This window comes from Equus asinus, chromosome 21 (assembly GCF_041296235.1).
Source record: "Equus asinus isolate D_3611 breed Donkey chromosome 21, EquAss-T2T_v2, whole genome shotgun sequence".
Taxonomy (NCBI): Eukaryota; Metazoa; Chordata; class Mammalia; order Perissodactyla; family Equidae; genus Equus; species Equus asinus.
In genome coordinates, this window is record NC_091810.1 from 87068640 (window position 1) to 87088090 (window position 19451).

At 46.7% G+C, this 19451-nt stretch overlaps 1 protein-coding gene across 6 annotated transcripts in view; it reads left to right on the forward strand.

The window, feature by feature from the left end:
- Positions 1 to 19451, forward strand: part of PXYLP1 (2-phosphoxylose phosphatase 1) — a 68961-nt gene that overhangs the window by 10452 nt on the left and 39058 nt on the right. The window contains exon 2 of one of the 6 annotated variants that reach the window (XM_070493432.1): positions 7343 to 7484. The exons of 4 other annotated variants lie outside the window; for them this stretch is intronic. The gene's annotated coding sequence lies outside the window, so the exon portion shown is untranslated. Of the gene's footprint in view, positions 1 to 7342; positions 7485 to 18671; positions 18837 to 19451 lie in introns of those variants that run through there. One more of the 6 variants, XM_070493434.1, reaches the window with a different exon arrangement.

Here is a 19451-nt window from a genome sequence, read left to right on the forward strand (position 1 = left end):
GATGAGTTTTCTGAGAGGGCTGTGCTTGCCCAATATCTGAGGACCTCACCCAGCCTTGGATTCAGGGAAGGCTTTTAGGGGGAGGTGGCATTTGAGCTGAGTTTAAGGATGAGTAGGAGTTAACAAGATCAAGAAGGCATCTGGGCCAAGAAGGTGAAGTGGGCACAGACACTGAGTTAGGAGAAGGGGCTCTTGGGGTTCAGGGAGAATGGTGAGTAGTCCAGCATGCCGCAGTTGGGGTGGGACGGCATGTCATTCATTCATTTAACACTGCTGTGCTCCAGGCCCTGGAGTCATAGGGGTGAACAAGGCAGATTAGGTCCCAGCCCCAAGGGAGATGAGGCTGCAGAGGAGGATGGGCTTGGCTGCTGTCCAGACTCTGCTCCAAAGGATTTGCTCTTGGCAGCCGAGTAGGATGTGGGCCCCATGGCTTGTGCCATCACCTCTTGTGCCCCATCCCTCTGTCTCCAATTTTCATCTGGTCCTTTGCCCAGGCATTACTCAGGCTATAAAAATAGAGGCTGGCACCAGAACACCAGCATGTAGTTGGTGAGGAAAGCTGAAGCTGTCATTATATATCAAGATATGTGCCAGCTGCATTTTTGGTGGAGTACTTTCTTGGAGCCCCAAGGATGAGGTTCTAAAGTTGGCTTAAAATTTTTTTTTCTCCTTTTAACTCACACCAATACTGCTGGCCCCTTGGCTCAGAATATGTCCTGGTTGTGCCTATTCCCCACCCTGTGAGCACATTGAAATGAACATTTAATGCTGACATCTACCAAGTGCTGGCTCACCTTTCCCTGGGCCAGGCTGATTGGAGGGGCCATGTCATCTCCATGGGGATGTCCATCAGGGGTTCCCCTCCAGGTGAGGACTGTGGTCAGCACTGCCTGAGAGGGGACCGGCCCTCACCATCCCATAGAGTGGTGCTCATCTCCCCGAGGAAATGAGGGCTGAGCCAGGGTTTCCAGGAGCTGTCGGCTGCCTTCAGAATGATGAGTGGCCCCAAGGGTGGTTTCCTTCCTTCCCGGCCTTGTTTGTCAAGGTGGAGTTGACAGTGTTGGAGGGTGGGGTGCAGAGAGAGGAAGCTTCTTGCTAGTCCAAGCGCGGGGCTGAGTGTATGGTGTTTTGTTTCCAGGTGGGGACTTGTCCATAGCCGGAAACTCAGACCAGTCCTGAGGTGTTTATTGGATGTCCTGGTGCCAAGCGCTGTAGGGAATGGGCATGAGAACGAGGAGGTGGAGGAGTGTTACTACCTGTGGTACCGTGATTTATAATAAGAAATATGTCTATTTGTTCTTCGTCCCTGTTTCTGGCACAGACCTCCTAAAACCCCTGGAATTTCCAGTGAGGAGACCGGAAAGGCATCCTTTGTTATGTTAATAAGGTGCTTTTGGAAAGCCCCCAGGTAACCTAAGGATGAGGGCTGGTTGCCGGGAAAACCAACCAAGTGATTCAAGGATTGAGGATTGGAACTTTCAGTCCTACCCCCAGGCCTCTGGGGAGCGGACGGGGCGGGAGGCTGGATCAGCCACTAGGGGCCAGTGATTTAATTAGTCATCCGTGTGTGTGTGTGTGTGTGTGTGTGTGTGTGTGTGTGTGTGTAATGAATCCTCTATAAAAATCCCAAAGGGTGGAGTTCGAAGCGCTTCCAGGTTGCTGAGCATGTGGACGTGGGGGACAGTGCGTTAGGAGAGCGGGTGGGAGCGCCACACTCTCCCCATGCCTTGCCCTGTGCATCTCTTCCATCTCTCTGTCCCTGACTTACCTTTTATAATAAACCAGTGATCTCGTAAGTAAAATGTTACTCTCAGTTCTGTGAGCCCTTCTAGGAAATTAATCAAACCCAAAGAGGGGGTCATTGTAACCTGATCTGTAGCCCGTGTGTCAGAAGCAGAGGTGACGACCTGGATTTGCGATTGGCCGGTGTCTGCAGTCTGGGTGGGGGGCAGTCTTGTGGAACCAAACCCTCATCTGTGGGATCCGATGCTGTCTCCCAGTGGAGGACGCTGAGCTGATGTTGGAGCATGGCTTGGTGGTATGGGGAAAAAACCCACACACATTGGAATTAGGTGCCAAATCGTTACCCCTTAAGTGCTTTCCAGCAACTATCTCGTCTCTTCCACACATGAACCTATGAAGTGGGTAATTTTACATTCCCTAAAATCCATGAGGTTGGGCATTTTGGACCGAATTCAGTCCCTACTGACAACCAGTCCATGACTATACTTGGCATATAGCAGATACTCAGTAAATATTTGTTGAATGAATAACTGAATCACCATTTACAGGTGAGAAAACTGATGCTCAGAGAGATTAAGTAACTTGTCTGAGTTGTCACAGCTGGTAGGTAAGTGATGGAGTAACAGTCCTGGATCTCAGTCCCAGGGCAGCACCATGAGCTGTGACTTGGGGACCCCAGGCCCATCGCCCCTGGAACGTGGGTGACTTCCAGGACAGCACTGTAGGAAGGCCCACAGCCTGCCTGGCCTGACATTCTGACCACAGGCAGCACGACTGTGGCAAAACCGATCAGTTGAGTGACGATGAGCTGCAAGCCCCCAATTGTCAAGGCCCAGAAGGTTGTCTGTCTTCTTGCTGCCAGGGCCTCGCTGTCACTCGAGCGTGGGATGAATATACGGGAGCATATCCATCCGCAGCCCCGGAGTGATGTTTCTGTAATGCCACCTTCACCCTGTCATGCCTGTGTTCAGGAACCCTCTGTGGCTCCCCACTCCTACAGGAACCAGTCTGGTGCCAACTGTTCTCCGCCCTGTTCACTGATGAGTCACCACACGAAGCCTGTCATCAGTCAACAGTGCAGGAAGGGGTGGGCTTCGCCCGCCTCTGTACCACTGTACACCTCGTTTATCCTCAAAATGCCTGCGTCACCAGGCATACCCACTGACGTCCGCCCTGCCCTTTTCATTTAACATAGTTTCTGCTTCTTCCATGAAGCCCTCTCTGACCAACCCAGTCCAAAGAGCCCCAGCCACGAGCCCCTGCAGCCTCAGTCTTCCATACACTGCATTTCCCAGTGGAGGTCCTGCAACCCTGGGCTCCGCGGTGGGTGAGGCCTCTGCAAAGTGGGGCCCGAGGCCTCGTCCAGTAAACTCTGCATTTATCTTTCTTACACATCAGGTTCCACATTGCTGAGTTTTGAAAGGAGGTTCTCTTTCAAAACCACTGGTTTCTTTATGATTTATCATGTATCCACCTTGTGACTTATTTCCTTAACTATGTTGTTTAAAAATAATTTAAATACATTTACAGCTTTTCTTTTTTTCTGATTTTATTGTTTTTTTTAAATTTCAGGAGTACATCGTATTTCGATTTCTGTTACTTTTTTTCTGATTTTAAAAGTAATACATGTTTGCTTAAAAAAATTTGGAAAACGCAGAAAACTACAAATAAGAAAAGCCTTCTAGGATCCCATCACCTGTTTAAAGAGTTGTAAGCCAGACTTCTGTTTTGCAATTTATTTGTTTTAAAGAAAATTAAGATTACTTGGAATCCCAGCCATAACCATGCATAAAATTAAGGGTATATTTTCTCTTTCCTATTTTTTGAGGAAGATTAGCCCTGAGCTAACATCTGCCACCAGTCTTCCACTTTTTGCTGAGGAAGACTGGCCCTGAGCTAACATCTGTGCCCCTCTTCCTCTACTTTATATGTGGGACTCCTACCACAGCACAGCTTGACAAGTGGTGCCATGTCCGCACCCGGGATCCGAGCCAGTGAACGCCGGGCCACTAAAGTGGAGCGCACAAATTTAACCGCTAAGCCACTGGGACAGGACCCCAGTGTTTATTTTTGTTTTTGTTTTTGAGGAAGATTAGCCCTGAGCTAACTACTACCAGTCCTCCTCTTTTTTACTGAGGAAGCCTGACCCTGAGCTAACATCCACGCCCATCTTCCTCTCTTTTTTTTAATGTTACTTTTGCTCATTTTTAAAAACAGCATTAGGTTCACAGTTCTAAAGAGGAAACAATAAAAACTCCCACTGCCACCCATTTCAAACCCCTCAGTCCAGTTTTGTAAGGTATCTTTAACACATAATTGAGTCCAAACTGCACATGCTGTATTATAGCTTGCTTTTTTGCCTTAACAATATAATCTGTCATAACTGATCTTTTTTATTTGTACACAGCACGTTGTAAAAACAAAGCAGTGAATATATGAGTAAATATGGGAACTTCCACAGAAGAGATGACCCCTATTAATTTGGGGGCTGTCTCCTTCCAGAACTTTTCCTGTAAATTTAGATGTTTTCTTAAAATTTCCAAATATATGCTGAGATATGCAAATATATGTTTTACCTACGTGAAATTCTACTGTATCTATTATGCAGCTACTAGCACGCTCTCTGGCTCAGCTGTCTAACTTGGCGGTATCTCCTGGAGGTTTGTCCACGTCCACACCTAAGTCCGTCTCTCTGTTTTTTAAGGCTGAATCGTGTTCCCTTGTGTAGACAAACTATAATTTATCCAACCACGTCCCCAAGGATGAACATTTCAGTTCTTTTCAAATTTTGATAATTATTCCTATTGCTGCTTTTTACCCAGGAGTTAGCGTTTTTTGAGAATTGATCCCCAGAATATGAATTCTTGGGGCAAAGGGTGTGTGTATTCATTGTTGTAAGAGATCATCAGTTCTTCGCAAATTCCGTTCCATTAACCCTCTCATCGAGCGTGCGAAAGAATTCGTCCCCATGGAGACCGACATTCACTGGAGATGAAGGATCTTTTTACTTTTTGCCAAGCTGAAGAGTGCCATGTCATTCTTAAATTTGTATTTCTCTCCATCCTAGTTTTCCAGGCATATACATATACACATTTAAAAAAATTGAGAGTCGTGCAGTGCACGGTTCTGGATCCTTTTTTTTTTTTCACATTCAGTCACATTAAAAATGTTCACGTTGTCTTTCCCCCGTCATTGCATTGTCTTCAAAAGCTCAGTTGTCAGAGGTGCTGTCTTGTGAACTATTGCAGATCACCCGGAGTGGTCTTCATCTTAGTTTATTGAGGTGCTTAATCTCCAGAGACCCTGGGAATGACAAGTAACAGAAAAGAAAGGGAAGCTAAAGGGTCACCCTCTGCGCGGAATGGACACGGGGTCTTCCAGTAAACAGGAGATGAATTAAAATCTGAATTAGGTGTTTGCTCAGGGCTCATCCCTTAGGTATTTGGCAGGGAGGTGCCTAAGATATCACCAAGAGCTCTTGTTATATGTAGATATTGAATCCTTTATGTGAGATATGAAGAAGCTTCACCTGTTCCATATGGTCCATTATGAAAAACAAAGCATTGTGGTTGGATGGAGGGAGTATGATGTTTCCAGAGCGGTTTAGCATCCGTGAAAACCTCCTGGTGGCAGCGTAGTGGAATGGAAATAGCATTGAACTGGCAAGTCAGAAGAGCCCACTTCAGATTCTAGCTCTTCCCCTGACTGCTGCGTAACCCTGAAGAAGACACTCAACCTCTGGGGTTCCCTGGGGTCTCTGTGGTGAGGGTGACCAGGGTGTGAGTGGGTCTGGAAAGCCTGGTGGAGGACAGGCTAGTAGTGAGAGGCCGATTCTTCTAATAATGGGATGGCTGTTGTGGTATCATAAAAAATAAATATTTGGTCTTTTTCCCAGGTTCCTGGCACCCAGCTCTTAAAATCCTTGCAATCTGCAGAGTGCTAAATGTCTTTTATATGCTAATAAGATGACTGGTAGTTGGAGGCCCCTGGGTAGCTTCAGAATCGGGGCTGGTCTCCAGAAAGACTGAGGCTTGGTCGGAGGGTTGCAAAGTTCAGCCCCACCCCTGACCCCCAGGGAGGGCCGGGGCTGGGGGTGGAGTTCAGTCACCAGTGGCCATGATCTAGTCAATTACACCTGTGTAATGCACCTCTACACAAACGTCCCACAGCCAGGTTAGAGAGCCTCCAGGTTGCCCACACATTGAGGTGGTAGGAGGATGGCTGCCCGCAGAGAGCCTGCAAGCCCCGAGCCCTTGCCCCATGCTCTGCCCTGTGTGTTTCTTCCATGTGGCTGTTTCTGAGTTTATTCCTTTATTGTAAATCTACTGTAGCATTAAGTAGAGTGTTTTCCAGACTTTTGTGAGCTGTTCTAGCAAATTACCCAACCTGAAAGGGGTGGGGGTTGTGAGAACCCCCCGACTTTGTAGCTAAGTCAGACGGAAGCAAGTAAGCTGGGGACCCGATTCCTGGGACTGGCGTCTGAAGTGGCGCAGTCTTTGGGACTGCGCGCTTAAACCTGTCGAGTCTGACACTGACTCTGGGTAGTCAGCGTCAGAATTGAATTGAATTGTGGAACACCCACCCAGTGTCCAGAGAGTTGGAGAATTGGTGTGAGAAAAAAACCGTACATGTTTGGTGTCAGAAGTGTTGTGAGTAAAAACAGCTGAGCTGTATGTTGCCAGTTCTCCAGGAATGCTCTGACATGCCTTCAGCCAGTTTCATGCCGGGCTTCGTTCCGCACTGGAGAATCCTGTGAACAGATGGACACCATCCCTGCTGCCAGGGGGCCATGGTCAATCCCAGGAGACAGCTGGCCAGCTTGGAATTTCAACATGGTTATTTGCTTATGTGATGATAGTCCTGAGAGGGGTCCTGAAGGAGAAATGCAGGGCGACTCGGGTGTCAGACAGGATGCTGACCTGGACAGGGGAGTTCAAGGGCAGCTTCCATGAGAAAGTGAGCTTTGAACTGGGATCTGTGGCCTGGTCAGGAGACAGAGAGGCGGGACTGGCTGGAGGAAGCAGAGAGGATGGATTGCTGGTATTGCTGGTGGCTGCAGTGAGTTTCTCTGTTCATTCATCCATTCGCTCGTCCTTTCATTCATTCACCCAACAAATGTTGATTGAGCATCTGTCCTGGTTCAGGCAACTCTTATCCTGGTTTGGGGGTGGCCTGGGCCCAGCCAGTGTTTCTTGCTCGGGTCTCTCACATGGTTGTTCAGGCAGTGGCTGGTCTGGAATTGTTCAAAGGTTCTCTCCCTCATGTGTCTGATGCCTGGGCAGGGAAGACTGCCACAGTTGGGGACTACGTGGGCATCCCTGTCTCTGGGGGCCTCACACGTGGTTTATCCAGCGTGGTGGCCTCAGAGCTCCAAAAGCAAGTGGCCCAAGAGAGCGAGCCAGGTGGAATCTGCATAGACTTCTCTGACCCGGCCTTGGGGTCATGCAGCATCATTTCTATCCCATTCTGCTCCTCAAGGCAGTCCCAAAGCCTACTCAGGGGACCCAGAACCCCCTTTTGATGGGAGATGTGACAGAGAATTTGTGGACATGCTTTAAAACCAACACACTCTCATGCTTTGCTTTCCTGGAAATTTCAGCCTTGGCTTCAAACCTACCCCCTGTCCCCACCAAGGCTCACCAGAGTCCTCCCAAGAATGCAATCGAATGGCCTTGTCTCCTGGCTCCACGATGTCCTCTGGGGTCCTACCTCTGTTCCCTGCCCCGAGCAGCTCCAGAAAGGTACAGTTTTCTCCATCTCGGCTTCTTTCTTGTGTGAGCTGGGGTCCCTTATGGATTGGCACTCCAGGCACCTGGCCAGCTGACCCATCTCTTCATTGGGTTGTCAGAGGACACTTGTGGACACAGACCCCGAGTCCTCGAGTAGCAAGGCTCTTCTGTGAGGCTGAGATATGGCCAGGATGGCTGAGGGGTCTAGTGCGGAGGCTAGAGGTGAGGCTGGACTGACAGTGGGGCCTTGTAGGCTGTGGGCAGTGTTTGGTCGTCATCCCAAGAGCATTATGGGAAATTGCCAAAGGGCCAGAATTCTGATGACCACCAGCCAGCAAAATTACAGAAGACAGTCCTTCCGGGAAGAACAAGATTTTGCAGTATGTTTTAAATTAATCTGTTAGAACGCTTTATTTTTCTTAACAAAGACTTTCCGGTATCTTCCTAACTTGAGAAGAGGAGACGTAGATCTCCATGCTGACTGAATCAGTTATAACAAGATCAGTGGTATGGCTGTCTGTGGTTAGTTATCACGAGGTTGGTGGGCAGCCAATCTTCCATAACCAACAGAGTTCACAACACTCTTGCTGAACACAATCTACGAGACACATTCCTACCACTGTGAAGGCCTATGGCACCCAGTGGATACTGCAACAGTTAACAACAAATCGTGCCAACTAACAACGCAACAGACCTTGCGAGATGGCTGTTAAAACAAACCTCTAAATATTACAGGTTAGCTCCATGTCCTATGTAGTAGACAGAAACTCAACTCAGAAACTCAATTTTTTTTTTTTTTTAAAGATTTTATTTTTTCCCTTTTCTCCCCAAAGCCCCCCAGTACATAGTTGTATATTCTTCGTTGTGGGTCCTTCTAGTTGTGGCATGTGGGACGCTGCCTCAGCGTGGTTTGATGAGCAGTGCCATGTCCGCGCCCAGGATTCGAACCAACGAAACACTGGGCCGCTTGCAGCGGAGCGCGCGAACTTAACCACTCGGCCACGGGGCCAGCCCCCAGAAACTCAATTTTATGATGATAATACTACAGAATAAGTATTTGCTCATTTAACTTAAATTTGTGGAAACTGGTGTGTAAACAAGGATCACGGCTGCCCCAATGGTTTGCATTTTCAAAGGCCCTTGCATCAGTCAACAGCTTCTTCCCCGACATTTCTTGCTGAGTACCGTCGCCTTGTTTTTTTTTAGAATCCCTAGTAAATTATAGGTAAGTATGACCGGCTCTGGAAAACTTGACAGGGCCTGCTGTGCACTGAGTGAGGAGGGTGTCCCTGTTCCAGGACCTCGACCCTCAGCTTCATGTCCGGTTTCAAGGCAAACATAATATTCCAGGTCCCAGAGTGATTTAAAGATGTAAATGGTCAGAACTCTCCCCAAAATGCTGCCTGATAATAAGCTTGAGGGGTTAGCCCCAATCTGTCTATTTAAATATTCTTAGAAAACTCTTGCTCCAAGGCAAAAAAAGTGATGTTATTGGTATATTTTCAGGTGAGTATCAGACCTAGGAATGGAAAGGGATCAACCATTATTGAGCAATTATGATTCAGATGTTTTATGTCTATTATTTCGTTTAATCTTTATCAAAAGCCTATGTATATGGACAAGTATTACTTAGGATTAGTGTTAAGCTACTATAATAAATAAACCCCCAAATTTCAGTGGCTTAACACAATAGATTGTTTTTCCTTTACAAAACCAGTCCAGTTTAGTTCCAGACAACAGTATCAAGGATGGGGTAAGTGGAAGCGTGGAGCCCCTGCCCTACGCACAGATGTGGGAGCCCAGGCTGGTGAGCTCTGCCTTCTACAGTATGTGGCTTCCAAGTTTGCCTTTTGCTTTTGGTAATTTTATTCTTTTAGCACTATACATTCATATTTACTCAACATCAAGTTACATGCTTTTTTTTCATAGTTTTATTGATGTATAATTGACATATAACATTATATTAGTTTAAGGTATATGACATAATGATTTGATATATGTATATATTGCAAAATGATTACCACAATAAATCTAGTTAACATCTGTCATCGTAAATAGTTACAAATTTTTCTGATGATGAGAACTTTTAAGATCTACTCTCTTAGCAACTTTCAAATATACAATATAGTATTGTTAACTGTGGTCACTATGCTGTACATGACATCCCAGAACTTAGTTATTTTATAACCAGAAGTTTGTACCTTTTGATCACCCTCACCCATTTCCCCCACCCCACACCGCCTACCTCTGCCGGCCGCCAATCTGTTCTTTGTTTCTGAGTTTGTTTTTTTTAGATTCCACATATAAGTAAGTTCATACGGTATTTATCTTTTTCTAACTTATTTCACTTAGCATAATGCCCTTAAGGTCCATCCATGTTGTTGCAAAAGGCGGGATTTCCTTCTTTTTTGTGGCTGAGTGATACTCCATTGTATGTGTATAGATATATATCTTACTACATTTTCTTTATCCTTTCATCCACCGTTTGGTACTTAGGTGGTTTCCATGTCTTGGTTCTTGTAAAGGATGCTTCTGTGAACATGGGGGTGCAGATACCTCTTCAAGATAGTGGTTTTGTTTGCTTTGGCTATATGCCCAGAAGTGGAATTGCTGGATCATATGATAGTTCTATTTTTAATTAAAAAATTTTTTTTTTCCTGAGGAAAACTCTTCCTGAGCTAACATCTGTGCCAATCTTCCTCTATTTTTTACTACGTGGGCAACCAGAACAGCATGGCTGCTCACAGAACTGTGTAGGTCCATGCCCGGGAACTGACCCCTGGGCCGCCAAAGTGGAGTGCACTGAACTTAACCACTAGGCCACCAGGGCTGGCCCTATTTTTAATTTCTTGAGGAATCTTCATACTGTTTTCCATAGTGGCTGCACCAATTTACCTTCCAACCAACAGAGCACAAGGGTTCCCTTTTCTCCACATCCTCGTCAACACTTGTTATTTCTTGTCTTTTGGAGAATAGCCATTTTAACAGTTATGAGGTGATATTGAATTGTGGTTTTGATTTGCGCTTTCCTGATCGTTAGTAATGTTGAGCACCTTTTCATGTACCTCTTGGCCTTCTGTATGTCTCCTTTGGAAAAATGGCTATTCAGATCCTCTCCCCATTTTTTAATGGGATTAATTTTTCCTGTTGATTTGTATTAGTTCTTATATATTTTGGATATTAACCCCTTATCAGATATATGATTTGCAAATATTTTCTCCGGTTTGGTAGGTTGCCTTTTCACTTTGTTGATTTTGCTGTGCAGGTTTGTTTTCCTTTGCTGTGCAGAAGCTCTTAAATTTGCTGTATCCCTTTTATTTATTTTTGCTTTTATTGCCTTTGCTTTTGGTGTCAGATCCAAAAAATCATCACCAAGACTGAGGTCAAGGAGCCTACTGCCCATGTTTTCTTCTAGAAATTTTATGGTTTCAGGTCTTATGCTCAAATCCTTGATCCGTTCTGAGTTAATTTTTGTGTCTGATGTCAGAGAGTGGCCCAGTTTCACTCTTTTGCACGTGGCTGTCCAGTGTTCCCAACACATTTCCTTATAAGTTCCCAATAAGTTTTCTCTTATTGAAGAGACTGTCCTTTCCCCATTGTATATTCTTGGCTCCTATATAATAAATGAATTGATCATATATGTGTGGGTTTATTTCTGGGCTCCCTGTTCTGTTCCATTGATCTATGTTTCTTTTTATGCCAGACTATTCTGTTTTGATTACTATAGCTTTATAATATAGTTTAAAATCGGGAAGTGTGATACCTCCAGCTTTATTCTTCTTTCTCAAGATTGCTTTGGCTATTCAGGGTCTTTTGTGGTTCCATACAAATTTTAGGATTGTTTTTTCTATTTCTGTGAAAAATGCCATGGAATTTTGATAGAATCTGTGAATTGCTTTTGGTAGTGTGGACATTTTAACAGTATTAATTCTTCCAATCTGTGAGCATGGAATAGGTCTCTTTATTTGTGTCTTCTTAAATTCCTTTCATCAATATCTTGTAGTTTTCAGCGTACAAATCTTTCATCTCTTTAGTTAAATTTATTCCTAGGTATTTTATTCTTTTTTATACAGTTGTGAATGGGCTTGTTTTCTTCATTTCTCTTTCTGATAGTTTGTTGTCAGTGTATGGACATGCAACTGATTTTTGCGTATTGATTTTCGTATCCTGCAACTTTACTGAATTCATTTATTAGTTCTAACAGTTTTTTTATGGAGTCTTTGGGATTTTCCATGTATGATATGTCATCTGCAAATAGAGACCATTTTACTTCTTCTGTTCTGACTTGGATGCCTTTTATTTCTTCTTCTTGCCTGATTACTCTGGTTAGGACTTCTAGTGCTGTGTTGATGAAAGTGGCGAGAGTGGGCATCCTTGACTTGGTCCTGACCTGAGAGGAGGGGCTTTCAGCTTTTCGCCACTGAGTATGGTGAGTACCAGTGACTTTGAGGCTTGTGTTTCATTGCAGCTCTCACCTGAGCTGAATCAAAGTGTTGGCGTTTGTAGCAGTGTTATTTCCTTACTTTATTGGAAAGCAGCTGGGACTAGAAGGCAATTCCGATTCCTCTGCAAGCTGAATGTCTGTGATTCTGTGTGACAGTGCTCTTAGCTCTATTTTTGCTCTACTTGTCCCTTTACAAGTGCAAAGGAGAAAAAAATTGGTTTTGAGAGCCTATCTGGGGGTCTGAATCAGAGAAGCCTGGGATCTCAGCGCATGCAGGGCTTCTAGAGGCCACCCGTTGGCCCCTCCACAGCGTGCCCAGCACACTTGACCACTTCTGTGGGCAGGAAGGCTCATTCTGTACTGACACTGATGCTACCAGCCTCCCACTGATCCCCCCACCCCCCGGCAGTTTTCTAGAAGACGTTGTAAGAGCATGGACTTCCTGCCCACTGGCCCCTGCAGTGATAGTGGTCCACTGAGGACTGGTGCTCCACGCCTCGTCATGATCAAGTCGTGGAGTGAATGGGTCAGCAGAGAGCACAGGGTTTGGGTCAGAGCTACACAGGTGGTGTGCTCCCAGCCTGAAAAAGGCCTCATCAGGCGAAATGCCTTGATCTCTGGCACGCATGAGTACTCCCGACCATGTACCATCCAGAGCAAAATCACATTTCTGTGTGCTATTAACAGAAAATGCAGCTTTCGCAAAGCGTAAGTGGCCTTGGCAACCTGCACTTCCAGGAGTGCTTGATTCCCATGGCCCAGCCCTGATTCTCAGGACCTTCTAAGCTCTTTTTTTTTTGCCTTTAAAAATTTGACTTTTACCGCTCAAACCTTCATCGTACACCACTTGTATCTAGTTTTACCACCCTGCCTATTTAATCCTCTTGTGCTTTCCTTGACATTGTGAGAAACTTTTAATGGACACAGTTTGCTTGCAAAATAGAAACAATCAGCTGTATTTTGAAAGTTGCTTTGCTGTAAATCATGCCAACTGCGTGTTCGTCTTCTGTCGTTGAGGTGCTGATGGTTGATCTTGACATTCTAAAATAGGAACGCCAGCTTCAGACGTAGCTACTTCTAAAACTTAAGAAAGAGCAAAGCAGTAAAGTTGGTTGCAACACAAACTTCTCCCAAAATGTCAGAAAAAAATAACTGAAGAGTATGTAAAAGTGAAAATCCTGGCTTGATGGATTCGTTATTTCAGTCTTTTCTGGTCCTGAGAAATGATCAGCTGCCTTGAGAAGTTCATGGCTCGTAGAGCTGGAAACACCTCAAAGGAGAGCATGGTAGGAAGAGGTAGTTCACAAAGGAAGAAAGAAAACCTTTAATCTTCAGGAATTAAAAAATACTAAATCTGCAGATTATCTGCCTCAAATTCTTTTTGGAAAGAAACGGTAGATAAATAATTCATATTGCCTATTTAAACACGTGACATACGGAATAAAAGGTCTTGTTGGTAGAATGCGTACAGTCAGTAGGCTGATGGATGCTGCTCTGCCGTTTGTCACTGCTGAATTGTACCTGGGCAAACCAGCATGGATGTTTTTTAAACATATAATTATGACTGTATGTGCTTTGATTGCTAGATCTGAAAAGTGCTGGTTCTGTCATCAGATGACGGGGTTTGAGAATAATTTTTTAGAATAATTGTGTTTGTTGTCAGACCTTCTCCAGTTGTGGGTTGTTGCACACATCCCCTTGTCCCCTTGTTCCCAACAGAACTGCTATTCTGTTCAGGCCTCCACCCTCTGCCTCCCAGTGCAGGCCTCCGCCGGTAGGTGAATCCTGGTTGGTTTCACCCAATTGTTGTGACCCTTGCCCGGGGCCAGGGATTGTTTTGGGAGTGGGCATGTGACACAGTTCTGGCCGTTAGACGTTCGGGGAGGTGTGCTGGAGGGTTTCTGGAAAGGCTTCCTTGCTTCCAGCGGAAGTGAACAGGCTGTCCCATCTGCCTCTGCACGTTGCAAGTGTGGCTGCAGTGCCTCGGAGTGTGGTCACTATCTTAAGACCCTTGAGGGAAGCCATCCTAGGGACAGGATAAACACAGAGGATGGCGGAGAACCCAGAGATGGAAAGATGCCGCTTCCTGATGATGCCTAGGAGTTGCTGAATTAACTCCCCTGGAGCTGCTGTTCCTGACCCTGTGACTTGTTAATGTGAGACTGTTGGTGAGTCCCTTTGTGTTAGCTGGGGTTTTCTGTTGCCTGCAGCCAAGCCGTCTTCACAGATACATTAATTATTTAAGATAAAACAAAAAATAAAACTCAGACTGAACAAAGGTTACCACGACCGTGTCTCGTTTATACCATATCTACGAGTGACATTCCGCCTGGTCAGTGGTGAGGTTTTTCTGCCTAATGCATTTCATCATGAATGCGTTTGTGCTTCTTCCTCACCACCTACAGAGGGAGCCCCCACGAGGAGGACCAATGTCTTTTAGTGCTACAGCACTCGTTAGAATATTGGTTTGGCTGCTTTAGCAGAAGTGAAAGAACAGTGACTTAAAAAGTTTGTAAGATTGTTTTTTCTCTCCTAGAACAGTTGGAGCTGGTAGGCACTCAAGGAGATAGGTGGCCTGCCGCATGGGGTCATCTAAGGTTCTTCTCTGTGATCCACTAGGATGTTGACCCACGTGCATCAAGAAAGCTGGCTCACCACCATGCCACTGATTCAGAACGTGGGAAAGGGGAAGAAGGAAGGGCAGAGGGGGATAGGGCAGGTGGCCTCCTTTTGACCTAGACTTGCACACGTTCCTTTCAATCACAGCTCATTGGCCAGAACTTGGTCATATGACAACAGCTAGTTGTAAAGGAGTCTGGGAAATATTATCTCTAGCTGGGTGGTCATGTATCTGGCTAAAACCTAGTTAGTAAGAAGGAGAGAGTAGACACCGGGGGACAGTTAGAAGTGTCTGCCACATAGTGTGTCCTCGACAGTGACGAGGAAGAACATGACAAGGACAGAGCACTAGGTGCCACTCTCTGATTGTGAAGCAAGGGTTTGAGCCCTGAGGGCCAGGCTCCCTGAGCATCCTGGAGCTTGTGGCAGTTCTGACCTGTCCCAGCCTCTCTTCTGGTCACCCAAGACATTTGAACCAGGTGGTGTTTAAAACCTCTTCAGAGCAAGCCCCGATGGCTTAGCGGTTAAAGTTCAGTGCGCTCCACTTCAGCAACCTGGGTTTAGTTCCCTGGAATGGAACCACACCCAGTTGCCATGCTGTGGCAGTGGCTCACGTAGAAGAACCAGAAGAACTTACAACTGTACTCAACTATGTACTGGGGCTTTGGGGGGAAAAGGAAGGGAAAAAAAAGGAGGAAGATTGGCAACAGATGTTAGCTTAGAGCAAATCTTCCCCTGCAAATAAATAAATACATAAATAAAACTTCTTCAAACTCTGACTTTCTCTGGCATGGTCCCACTAGCATCCTATTTCTAAAGTGAGGGCAGAAACAAGGGGGCAGCAGGGTGAGTACCTCACGTATGGGTGTTGGCTATTGAAACCGTTAAGAGAAGTCACTAACTTTTATTGAGTGCACGTGGAGCCGGATATGGGGCTGCGTCCCTTACACGTACTAACCCCATTAGCCCTTACACAACCTATGAGATGGAGCCTGTGATTGTTCCCATTTCATAGATGGGGAAACTGGGCCTCAGTAAGGGTTGGAGAAGGACTCTAGACCTAACATCTGACCCCTGAGGCCACGCACTTGGCCACGCGTTGTGGGAAGGCCTGGGACTTGAGGTGGGACTTGTGGGGTGTGGCCCGATCAGAGCCAGCCCTGAAAGCAGGGTGGATGAGCATTGGGCCTGAGGCTACCCTTTATCCATCTGCAGCATTGATTGGCCCCCTGCTGGTTACCCAAAAGCTAGGCTGTTGCCATTCCTGTCACGTCTGGGCATGACGTTGTATGGGTCACATCACCCCTCACTACCCCAGGGTAGAAGACAAGCTATGCTTCAGGAAGAGAGTGCACAGGTGAGAGAGGAGCCCTGGGAGGGTCCCCTGTGGGACAAAGTGCAGAATGTTCAAGGGGAGGCACACCACATGGCTAGTAGTCCTGAGGAGCAGGGAGGTCTCAGGGCCTGCTCCTGTTCTGTATTTCTGAAGGAGGCTGGCACTGGGAGGAGAGAGCCCTGACCCTAGAAAATGAGGGTCAGTCCATGAAGTGGGCCTGTCCGTCAAGCTGGAAGTGCTTGGTCGCAGGGATCCTGGGATCAAACCTCTTCCTGCTCCACCTGGAGCTCAGTGGCATTGTGCCCTGAAGGGACTCCTGGGAGGGCCTGGGCATCAGTGCGTGTGCAACTCTTGGTTGGTGCCTGGACTAACCCCCTCCTTCCCCTCGCTCCTCTCACTCGAGCTATGCAATCCCTCCCCCCCGCCCCCGAACAGTGGTCTTACTTAGTGCTGTTTCTGTTTTCCTAAAATGCGATTACAAATGCACCAGCTCCAGGGTCCGGCTCCATGGCCGAGTGGTTAAGTTCGCGCGCTCCGCTGCGGCGGCCCAATGTTCGGATGCTGGGTGCGGACATGGCACCACTCGTCAGGCTACATTGAGGCGGTGTCCCACATCCCACAACTAGAAGGACCTGCAACTAAGATATACAACTGTGTACGGGGGGGCGGGTTTTGGGGAGATAAAGCAGAAAAAACAAACAAACAAAAAACAAATGCACCAGCTCTAGTCTGCTCTGCAAGCTTAAGCTCTGTCCGAAAGCGTGGCTACCCTCTCTTGGCCTCAGTGTTGTCTCCTCCCCAACCACCCGTCCCAACCCCGCTCCCCGCTCCTCCCAGCCCCCATGGCACTGGTTTCATATGGCCTGATGGTCTATTTACTCATTGCTCCACTGACCAGACCACGAACTTCCTTTTTTTTTCACTTTTTTTTTTTTTTACTTTTAATTTCCAACATACACAAAAGCAGAGAGGGTCGTGTGATGCACCCTCAAGGATCCGTTACCTAGCTTCAACAATTGTCAACATTTTGCCAGTCTTGTTTCCTTGATTCCTCCTCAGCGTGCTCCCTCCTCCTAGAATATTTTAAAGCAATTCCTAGATCTCATATCATTTCTCCCATAAACTTTTGTACATTTCAGCTGTGAGCTTCAAGGTGGCAGAAGCTGTGTCCTGTGTCCTGAGCACTTTGGACGGTGCCCGACAACATACTGGCCCTTGGGGAATAGGTTGGTTTGAGTCGACTTTATTGACTGGATGAATGAAGTGGTTTCAACCTTTAGACCCGAGCCTGCAAATTAGCTGAATTCGGATAACTGGGATGTGAATAACTGCTGGGAGCCCACAGCCTCCTTGGTGCCTGTCCCGCTGCCTGGGGTTTCCAGGAGGTTCTGAATCTGTCATTCATTCATCAGACTTTAGGGTTGGTTTATTCTTAGCCAAGCATCTTTGATTTTGCAATTAAACTCTACTTTGAGGTGACCTTGGACAAGGGAAGATTATTAAGATGTAGCTTTTACCTTTGCTTGGTTCGTATTTAGTTCACAATTGTAAATGAGGTGTTTTTTTTTAATTATAATGCTGTATTTACTTAGGCCAAAATTATTAGGACCAAAAAAAAAAAAAATCAAAGTATAGAATACATTTTAAAGCATTTTTTTAAATACCATCTTTCTATTCCTGGTAACGGTATTTTAACTACACAAATGAGAGGTAATTGAGTGCACATTTTTCTTTCAAGCAGTCGTGGTCATGTCTGAAACCCTACATTCTGTACACTTTGAAGGGGCCCCTGAGACCACAGTCCCTAGATGTTGGCATTTCCAGCTCTTATGAGGTGAAAACCCAGGCCAGGACGTGGGCTCTGGAACTCGCTGGCGTAGGGTGGGAGCTTGTAGAAATGCCTCTGACGTGTTCCTTTTTCCTCTTCATCCAGAAATGGTATTTATCATAATATAATGGCAACTACCTGGTAACTAGTACTTTTTTAAAGAATTTTATTCTAAAATATTTTCTTTCACTGTTCAAATCTGTTGTAAAGCTGAGTTAGCTGAGCTTTCTGTTTGTTTTATTTTTTGCTGTTTCATGAGGAATTCAGAGTTATTCTCTTTCTTGATTAAGGTCTTTTTACCGTGTGGTTTAGCGCAGGGGGCTGAGGCTATACCCAGGAGACGGCTGATGACTGGAAACTTATATGTTCAGCCTATAACATAAGATAGTTGTTTCCACTGAAATGTTTATAGGCATTGGATTTGGTCCTGATGCCGTGTTGAGCCATGAGCATCCGTGCCGTGGAAGGTGATGGGACTTGAAAGGTGTTTGAGGCTTAGATGTGGGGGCTGTGCTGAAGGAGGCTGTGACCCCTCAGCGCCTCACCCTGATGGTGTGGCAGTGAATTCCTGTGGACTTCCCTTTCTGGGTGTGAGTGAGCGGGCTGCAAGGCTTCTGTTGTGGGCCCAGAGTCCTGGCTGTCACTTGCCGTGACTTGGACTGGTCTGATGGGGTGTCTGGAGGGGCTGCAGTAGACCCTGGGGGGGTGTGCCTACAGAGCCCCCATGGAGGGAGGATGCAGGAAGATGGCCAGAAGGGAGCCCAAGGATTGCATGACCTCTTGAGTGGCTGCATGAGCCTCTTCCCTAGGGATGGAAAAAGATAAAGGGGGCTCTGGGAAATGGGGCCGGAGCTGGGGCCACAGAGAGAGCCCATTGGCTGGTAGTCCTTGTCCTCCTAGCATGAGGCCAACAGAGGCTGAGACACATGTTCCAGGCTGGAAAACCTGTGGTGAGGCAGGGACACCACAGCTGAGTCAGCTGCAAGGAAGGCTTGCCGTGGTGGAGGAGCCGGGAACGGGCTGCAGACGTGGCTGCCTGCCCCGACGGCTGGGGCCAGTGAGGAGGGAAGTGGGCAGTGGCCAGGCTTTGGAAGAGGAACCACAGCATGGAGCAGAAGCAGCAGCTCAGGGCAAGGGGTGAGTCGTTGTGTTTAGATGGGGGTGTCTGGGCCTGTCAGGTTCCTCCAGAGCCCGGAGTCAAACACAGAATGTACTGACTCTGTGCCAAGTGCTCTGCATATCATGATCTTTGCTCCTCACCACCTTCTTTCTCTTTCATACTCCTATCCCCACTTTTGTTTAAAGATTGGGATCCTGAAACTCAGAAAACTGAAGCCAGGCAGTTGTCCAGTGTGCACACTGAAAACAGCCGCAGATCAGGGAGCTGACCGCAGAGCTGCCGGTCTCTAAGCCTCCCGCTCTCCACTACACCAGGCCTCCTTTCGGTCTCTTCCACCGAGGAGGTGGCCCCAGTGAGGAAACACCCCAGGGCGGGATCGTGCCCCCAGTGCCCACCCTGGACACGCATGCGTACGCACACACATTGGGGCCCAGCTCCAACTGCAGACACAAACTTCAAATCCACGTGGATTTTGGATTACATCATCATTTTTAGCCATTTAAAAAAATGTAAGAACAAAGCATGACCTTCCTCTCTAAGTTTTCTCGGGAAATTGGCTCCAGAAGAAGGCATGTGTTCTTCCCTGGGCTCAGTGTCGATCTCCCCCACCCAGGGCCATGTGCGCTTTAGGC